This window comes from Glycine soja, chromosome 3 (assembly GCF_004193775.1).
Source record: "Glycine soja cultivar W05 chromosome 3, ASM419377v2, whole genome shotgun sequence".
Classification (NCBI taxonomy): domain Eukaryota; kingdom Viridiplantae; phylum Streptophyta; class Magnoliopsida; order Fabales; family Fabaceae; genus Glycine; species Glycine soja.
The window spans coordinates 34200355-34208922 of NC_041004.1; positions in this window are offsets into that span (position 1 = coordinate 34200355).

Sequence of the window (8568 nt, forward strand, 5' to 3'; positions counted from 1 at the left end):
AAAATTAATATATCACATCAATTCACGCTAATTAGAAAAAAAAATCTCAATTTATAGGGTTCACACTCCACACAACATATAAATTTTACAGCAATTTCGCATTGGGACATTAATTGGTCCGTCAAACATATATAATTCATAGCTATAGTTGTAAAGATAGAACAAAAATTATAGAAACACCCAAAAACCCATCTCAATTGTTATTCTAAGGATCCCTACATATGTTCTCACTACTCCCCAACTGTGAATAACTCATCTCTTACCTCTAAGCGGACTCATGTGTGTTGTCCGACAACCATAGCAGTGTCTCTAATGGTTCCCTAAAATTCCTCAAGCTTTTCTTCATGTTGTTCTGCTAGAGTTTCCAAGTATTAGAGAGAAGAAGAATGGATTGAAGCCTCAAATTTATTGTCTCAGTGCAAGGGAAAGTTATCTATCTACATATATTATTTCGTAAATCCCAATGGTGGAAATGTGAGAAAATGAGTTTTGAAAGTGGTGTCTAAATTTCACGATGATCCAACAGTTAACGAGTCCAAAATCGTAGTTTTACTGGAATAAGTTTGTGTGTATGCAGGAAAAGAGAGAATTTTCGGAGAGGAAGGAGGGGAAAGGAATTTGGGATAAAGGAAGAACGTAGATAAGTATAGTAAAATGTAAAAATTCACCTAATATGTCTTTATTTATAATTAGGTTACTCTCGGCCTATTATTTACTCTACTTTTTTTATTTATAAAAAGAAACTTTATTTTACTCTTTATCAAACGAATAAATAAAACATCATTTTTTTATTTTCTAAAACACATATTTATTTTATTTATCTTTAAAATATTATTTTAATTAATAAAATTATTTCTCTTTATTTATTTAATTATAAAATCTCATTATTTTTTTAAAAACTTTATTTATTTTTAAATGAAATTCTTTTTAATTTATTTTACAAAAAAAATAAGTATTACATAAATTATATATAATAATGTCATATTTGAGTTAGGTCATTCGGTATTTAATTTAATGGGTCTTGGATAAGTCGATCGATCTAATAAGGCCTGAATGGTAAACAACGGCAAATTTACCACAAAGGGGCCCTTTTATAAAGCATTTACCAAACAGGGTCCCTTTTCAAAGTATTTGCAAAGGGGGTCTGTTTTTGCATGGGTGCAGCTGGAAGCTTTGGCGAGATACGGGTGTCGCCATCACCAATGGTGAGAAGCTTGCTGACCTGGAAGGGTGCCGCCATCACCAATGGCGAGACACCTGACGTGGACACGGTGTCGTTCCTCCCATTGGCGAGACACGCCACGTCAAGAAGGTACCGCCATCACCAATGGCGAGGCTGACGTGGAGCCACGTAAAGAAGGTCTCGCCTCTCCCATTGGCGAGACACCTTCAGCCATGCACAGTGTTTGCAGTGTAGGGTTGCAATGTTTTCTGAAGATGCAGGCTAGGGTTGCAACTGAAGGTGAAAATGCAGAGTAGGCTTTTGACCGTTGCTTGTTTACGTTTTCTCCTATAAAAAAATGCTCCATCAACGTAAATTTATCTGCACTTCTCCTCTCTAAGCTGAGCTTCTCCTTTCTGATTCTCCTTCAGTGTGTGCTTGTTGTGCTTCCTTGAAGTTTCATGTGTGCCGACCTTGTCCTCCATAATTCCTGGTAAGTGATTTTTGAAATAAATAAGATTTATATATTTTGTTGATAATATTATAAAAATAGTAGGTTAGTTAGTATTAATAGATATTATAAGCTTAGGTTAGTTAGTATTAGTAGGTATTTTGTTCTTAATTTTTATGTATTAATAGATATTCCAAGGTTAGGTCAGTTAATATGAAAATATTATTTGGTTGTTGTATATATTCTTAGATATTATATATGTGATATATATATATATATATATATATATATATATATATATATATATATATATATATATATATATATATATATGATACTTTAGTCACGCACACATAATATTAGCTTTTGTAAATATTAGACACAAGTTAATATTAGCTTTATGTATATATTTGTAAATTTTAGGCACACGTAAATTTTTAGTTTTTGTAATATTAAGCACTTCACACGTAAATAAATAATTATAATATTAGACACTTTACACACATAAATTTGCCTTTTTAGTATTATAATTTTATGTTATATATAGATAGTACAGTTTTAAATAAATGAGTTGATAAGTTAATATTATTTAAGTTAATTATTTTTAGTTTGAATGTTAGGGTAGTGTTAGTTATTTTATATGATAAGATAGTGTTAGTTTTAGTTTGTAGGTTAATATTATTTATTTTAGGTAATTTACGTTATTAAATATATGGTACATTGTACATTATTATTATTTTTGAATATATATTGTTTAAATTAACTTTTGCATTTCAATATTTGTTTGTATTTTAATTTATTTGTTAGTCCATATTTGATTTAATTATTTTTTGTTAATTGTAGAATATATTATGTTAATTATTTTAATTTGTTTGCATGTATGTATTTGAAATTATTTGTAGAATATATTTCAATTTTATTATTTGTATAATATATTTTGTTATGAAATAAATATATTTTGTTATTTATTACAAATTTATTTATATATATTTAATAACATTTTTATAAATGTGCCTAGTTTTATTTATATTATGTAGAAATAATGTATAAATTATTTTGTGAATTTATTGTATTATATTTTATTTTGCAGTATCAATGGCATCTTCGTCGTCATGTCCATCAAATATTAAAATTAAGTATGGCCCGATCGATGATGACGTATTATGGATGCAAGCTAAGCATGTTTCAGAACATGTTTGAAATGGGGAAGAAGACCGGAAATTGCACATCAGACGAGTTGTCCCCACATATCAAGGGGAAGAACAAATACCAGAGCAAATTTTTCCTTTCCTTCGACAATCTGGTTTTTACTGGATTATGAAGATGGGATACTTAAAAATAAATGCCTCATTAATTAGTGCTTTGATAGAAAGATGGAGGCTGGAAGCATATACGTTTCACATGAGATGCAGAGAGTGTACTATTACTCTTCAAGATGTCTCTGTATTGTTAGGTCTACGTGTGGATGGTTTACCATTAATTGGTCCAACAAATCTTAATTGGGCTGATTTATGTGAGGAATTATTGGGAGTCAGATCACAAGAAGGTGAAATTAAAGATAATGTGGTTAAATTAAGTTGGCTGGCTCACCATTTTGCACAAATAAATAACCACGATGACAAAGAACAAGTACGAAGGTTTACCCATGCATGGATACTAAGATTCATTGGAAGTGTCTTGTTCGTTGACAAAAGCAGTAATAAAGTTTCGCTAAGGTATCTTCAATTTTTACGTGACTTTGGAGACTGTAGCACATATGCATGATGACTTGTCGTAATTGCTTTTTTATACAGAGAGATGTGCAGTGCCACCAATTATAAAACTAAATCAATCGAAGGTATGTGCATCTTAATACAAATGTGGGCATGGGAGCGAGGTATAACTTTGGCTCCAAAGAGGACTCCTCCCCTTGTAGAAAATAAACCACTCGGGCACAAGTTAGTCATTTTTAAAAGCGTCTTTCATTTAAAAAGAATAAATGGTTTCAAGATATATTAAATTTTAATCTTTGTAGGTGGCTGTGACATGAAAATCAATATATCGGCAATGATGATGTGAGAGTTTTTCGTCACAAGTTGGATATTATGAAATGTCATGAGGTAAGAACATGGTATTGTATTTGTAAAATAAAAAATAATATGTGTTATTTTACTAAAATGCTGACAACTATGTTGTTATATGCAGTTTGTGTGGGAGCCTTACACAACAACTGTTATATCATTGTTGCCTCCCATTTGTGTAGTCGGAAGTGTCGCGTGGTGCGCGATGGTGTCACTAATTTGTTTCCAAGTTATTGAGTGGCACCAACCGGATAAAGTATTGAGACAATTTGGAATGCAGCAACCAATTCCAGAATCTCCTTCGCAACCCTTGAACATTCATGGCATAACACTGAAAGGGAAACATGACGAAAATTGGGGGCAATTGTTCGCCCCAATGATTGATTAGTGGAACAATCGCCATGCTTTTAGGGTCGACGCTTATCCCCGACAAGAGGGCCTATTGAGCTTTAACTCCGACTATATGGTCTGGTATAGGCGAAAGATAAAGATGTTTGTTGACCCACAAAATGCAAACATAGCTACATTGATATTTTTTTGCTTTTTCAATATTTAACTTTAAATGTTTTTTTTAATGATGCCCATTAATTTTCTGACCCTAATAATTGCATACTGAAGTTGTGGAGATATTACAATACATGGTGTCTCCTCAAGGGAGGAATACATGGACAGTTGATGATCTCGTGCCTTATGTGGAGAAAATTACGATTTTATCCGAAGAGCAAGAGAGAATCATTAAGCCTGTGTCACATGGTCCAGCATCAGAGCGTCAATTTCCAACACAAGAGTTTCATATTCTTCAGTCAAGTGTTGAAACTTAGGGCATAGGCAGACGAAGGGAGGCTATTGAAGCGGAAGAATATTCCAAACAAATGGCGAAGCGTGGTCATGGAATGTATTACATGCCACAAACATTTGCTCAGTATCCGACACAAATGTATTAGTATCCTTTTCAAGGTCATCACACTGATACTTCTGCAAGTGAGCATTCGTTCGGTGGTGTTGCGGAAACACATCCTCATTTTTCATGGCCGACTATGACCCTTTCACAACAATATCATGGCCCAATTCCAACACCTAATGCCCCATTAGGTACACAATGGAATGTACCGGGACCAATACCTAATGTGGGTGACTTATTAGGAGTTGATTTGCGTCACGAATTTTTTGCTGAGGCTGACGAAGTAGAAGCAGGGAGACATCGGGGTAGAAGAAATCCTGATCGCCAAGCACGAAGATAGGATCAACCATGTGGCACATCCTCACGGCATCACGGACGCCAAAATGAATGATTTGCATGTCTCTATTTAAATATGTTGTTGTATATTTGTCATTTGAATTTGACACTTAATCTATCGTATGCAGTTTATTAAGGCTTACTAATGGATACAGTTTATGTTGCGCATCAAACTATAATAATAAATAAAGTTAAAAAAAAACTAAGGTAGAGAAAAGAAAATAACTAATATTTCTAACTAACGATGAACACCAATGTCATATGTGCACTAAGGTAGACAAAAGAAAATAACTAATGTCACTCAACCTGGATTGATCCACTCCATTTATTTCAACTTCTAAATGTAATTTTATTTCATTAGATGCATATGAGTCTGGAGTTTTTCCACCTTCATGTTTGCTCAGGGGTTACAGATTAGGGCTTATGGGTTACTGGTTAGGGCTTAGGGCTTACGTGTTAGGGTTTTAGGCTTATGGGTTACTGGTTAGGGCTTAGAACAATGGTTTAGGGTTAGGGGTATTTGAATGGTTTAGGGTTTATGCTCTATTATTTAGGGTTTAGGTGTTATTCTTTAGGGTTTAGTCCTTGTTCCAGATAGTCCATAATGACTAAGTCCATAGTTTGTCATTGTAGATAGTTGTCCTTTAGTATCTATTTGAATACCCTTAACTACAACATTGTAGATAGTTCTCCTTTAGTATTAATTTCGAAAATAAGTAATGTATACATTTCCTGACAAAAGTACACATTCAAAAATAACTAATTGACGATTTCATTGAACACCACAAAGTAAATACATTGAACAGAACCTCAACCAATACAAGTCACTCATCTAACGTACATAAATCAATTAAATGAATTACTCCCACGGTCAGATAGCATTGGACATCAGCGCCTATTGTGCCCTTCTGCTCCATATCTACTACATTTTTGTCGGTGGTCAGATGGTTCGAGCCAATCCATCTCATTCCTTATCCTTGTTGATTTTGGCTGACCTTTCGCACGAATTGTAGTTGGGTCAAGGATAAGTGTCCATGCATCATCAGAAGGAGGAATTGCCACTTCATTCCCAAGAGGCCACCATTGTGCGGAGTATGCTTTTAAGATGTGTTCATTTGTGTAAACAACATCTATATATTGGTAGTAGTTCATGCTCACGTAACCACAAACTGCAATAATGTGTGAACATGGATAGTGAACCGCAGAATACCTTTCGCATTGACAATAATGGTCATTCAAGTTAACTGCCCACTTTTTTCCGCCGCATTGCGTTATAGGATTGAAGATCTCCTCTACTTCAAACCTTGTCGAGTGGATATCATACACGCGAACGATGTGCGAACAAGCTTGTTCTTGATTTTTTCTAAGTTCTTTAACAAGCTTAGAACAATATACTTGTCCTTCATTTAATTGTCTTTGGGCTTGGCGGCCTCGATCAACAAAGTACTTTCGGCACCTACTATATGTTGACTTGACCAACGCTCTTATCGGTATGCTGCGACAATCCTTCAACACCTTATTCACACATTCTGAGAGGTTGGTTGTCATGTGACCATATCTTCGTCCAGATGTATCATAAGCCATGCTCCATTTTTCCTTTGAAATGCGATCAATCCATGTCGCTATGGCTGGACTCAATTGACAAAATTTTTCTAAGTTTTGATCAAACACATGCTTGCAAGGAGTGTACGCTACATCAAATTTGTTACCATCAAAAGTTGTAGGTAGATATGAAACTCAAATTAACTTCATGTACAAAATAAACCTTACCCAATTTCTTGAACATCTCTTTTTGTTTCGCGTTGTTGAATTTGCGATTGAAATTGTTCGCTATGTGTCGGACGCAGTACACATGATAACCATGGGGTGGTTGCCAACCAAGTGCTTCGTTAGCGACAACAGACTTTATACTCACGTGACGATCAGATATTAGACAAATTTCATTCTTATCTGTGACGTGTTCACGCAAGTGGGCCAAAAACCATGACCATGCTGTTAACGTCTCACCTTCGACCACGGCGAATGCTAGAGAAAGAACACCACCATTTCCATCTTGTGATGTGGCCATTAACAGGGTTCCACAGTATTTCCCGTATAAATGTGTGCCGTCAACTTGTATGATTGGCTTACAATACTTAAAAGCCTCTTTACATTGACCAAATGTCCAAAATACTATATGAAACTGACGATGTTCGCGACTCACCCAATTACCAACAATAAAATCGTCATGTAGTATTTGAAAATAAGAGTCAGGAGAATGATTTTGCATGTGTGTTAGCCATGATGAAAGTTTCCCATATGACTCTTCCCAATTGCCATATTCAATTGCAATCGCCTTTTGTTTCGCCATCCATGCTTTTCTGTATGAAACCTTATAGGAAAATTCATTATTTATCCTTTCTTGAATCAAAGAAATTTTTATTGATGGATCTTCTCTGATCATGCCTGTAATTCAAATAATAAATTAAAATAACAAATTAAAATAACAAATAACACAAAAGTAGGATAATATGAACATAAAAAACGTACCTACTACGCAAGTCGCAACTAAATCTGAATCAAGCTTCTCATGGTCTTGTGTCATACTCATATTTAGACATGTGTGCGGTCCACCCCATTGTGTCACTTTCCATGCATAATTTTTTTTAGATAAAATTGCCCTCATATAAAAAGGGCAAGGAGACTCTGCGCTGTTGTTGGGACAACAAACGATATATTTGTGCGATTTGGTTTCTGCAACCTTAAAACTTTGATGCACCTTCATCACATATTGTTTCAGTGCATTTTTTACCGCATCTTTACTGTCAAAATTCATGCCAACATATAATTCTTGTCCAACATTAAAAGTCGTTGGCATGTCCAAACCACAAATGTTCTCCTCGTCCGGATGACTCTAATTGATATTGTTATAATGCAAAGCATCATTCCAAAATGGATTTTGAATTCCTGGTACACCTAATAATTTCACAAAATTTACCTTCTGTTGGGTGAACAATTGAAGCTGGTTCAATGATGTCGGTGACTTCATCGTCTGTATCAGATATTCCATCAACACTATCATCTTCATCCAAAGACTCTTCAACGTATGAGTTAGACGCAAGATAATCATCATCATCATCTTCATCATCATGTAAATTGCTTATATTTCTTGGCAGTTCCGACTCATGATGAGATACATTATGTCCACATGATGTAACATAATTTGCAGAATGAAACATAGAACCACCAGCAACATCCTTTTCTATGTACAATTCTAGAACTGACATTTGTAGTTGTTGTTGAAAACTTTCGATCATAGTTTCAACATCTTCGTCATCACAAATTTGCAAGGCAACATATTTTCCTGAAATGAAAAATCTATAACTTATAGTAGAAATAATTTCATTATTTTCTAACTTTACCTTATCTCCAATTTTTTTTTCAAAGCATTGAAACTAATTACGCGTTTAATCTGAATCGCCTTTTTACTGCCTTCAAATATTACACCATCATTGTTTTCATATACTCTTCCGTTGAAATACAACAGTGTAATAATTGAATTCATGATATACCTACATGAACAAAATTAAAAATAATTAATCATAACAAGAGTAGTTTTAAAATAAATAACTGTATTTGCTTGCTTCATTTACTAACTTAAACTTAAACTACAGATTAA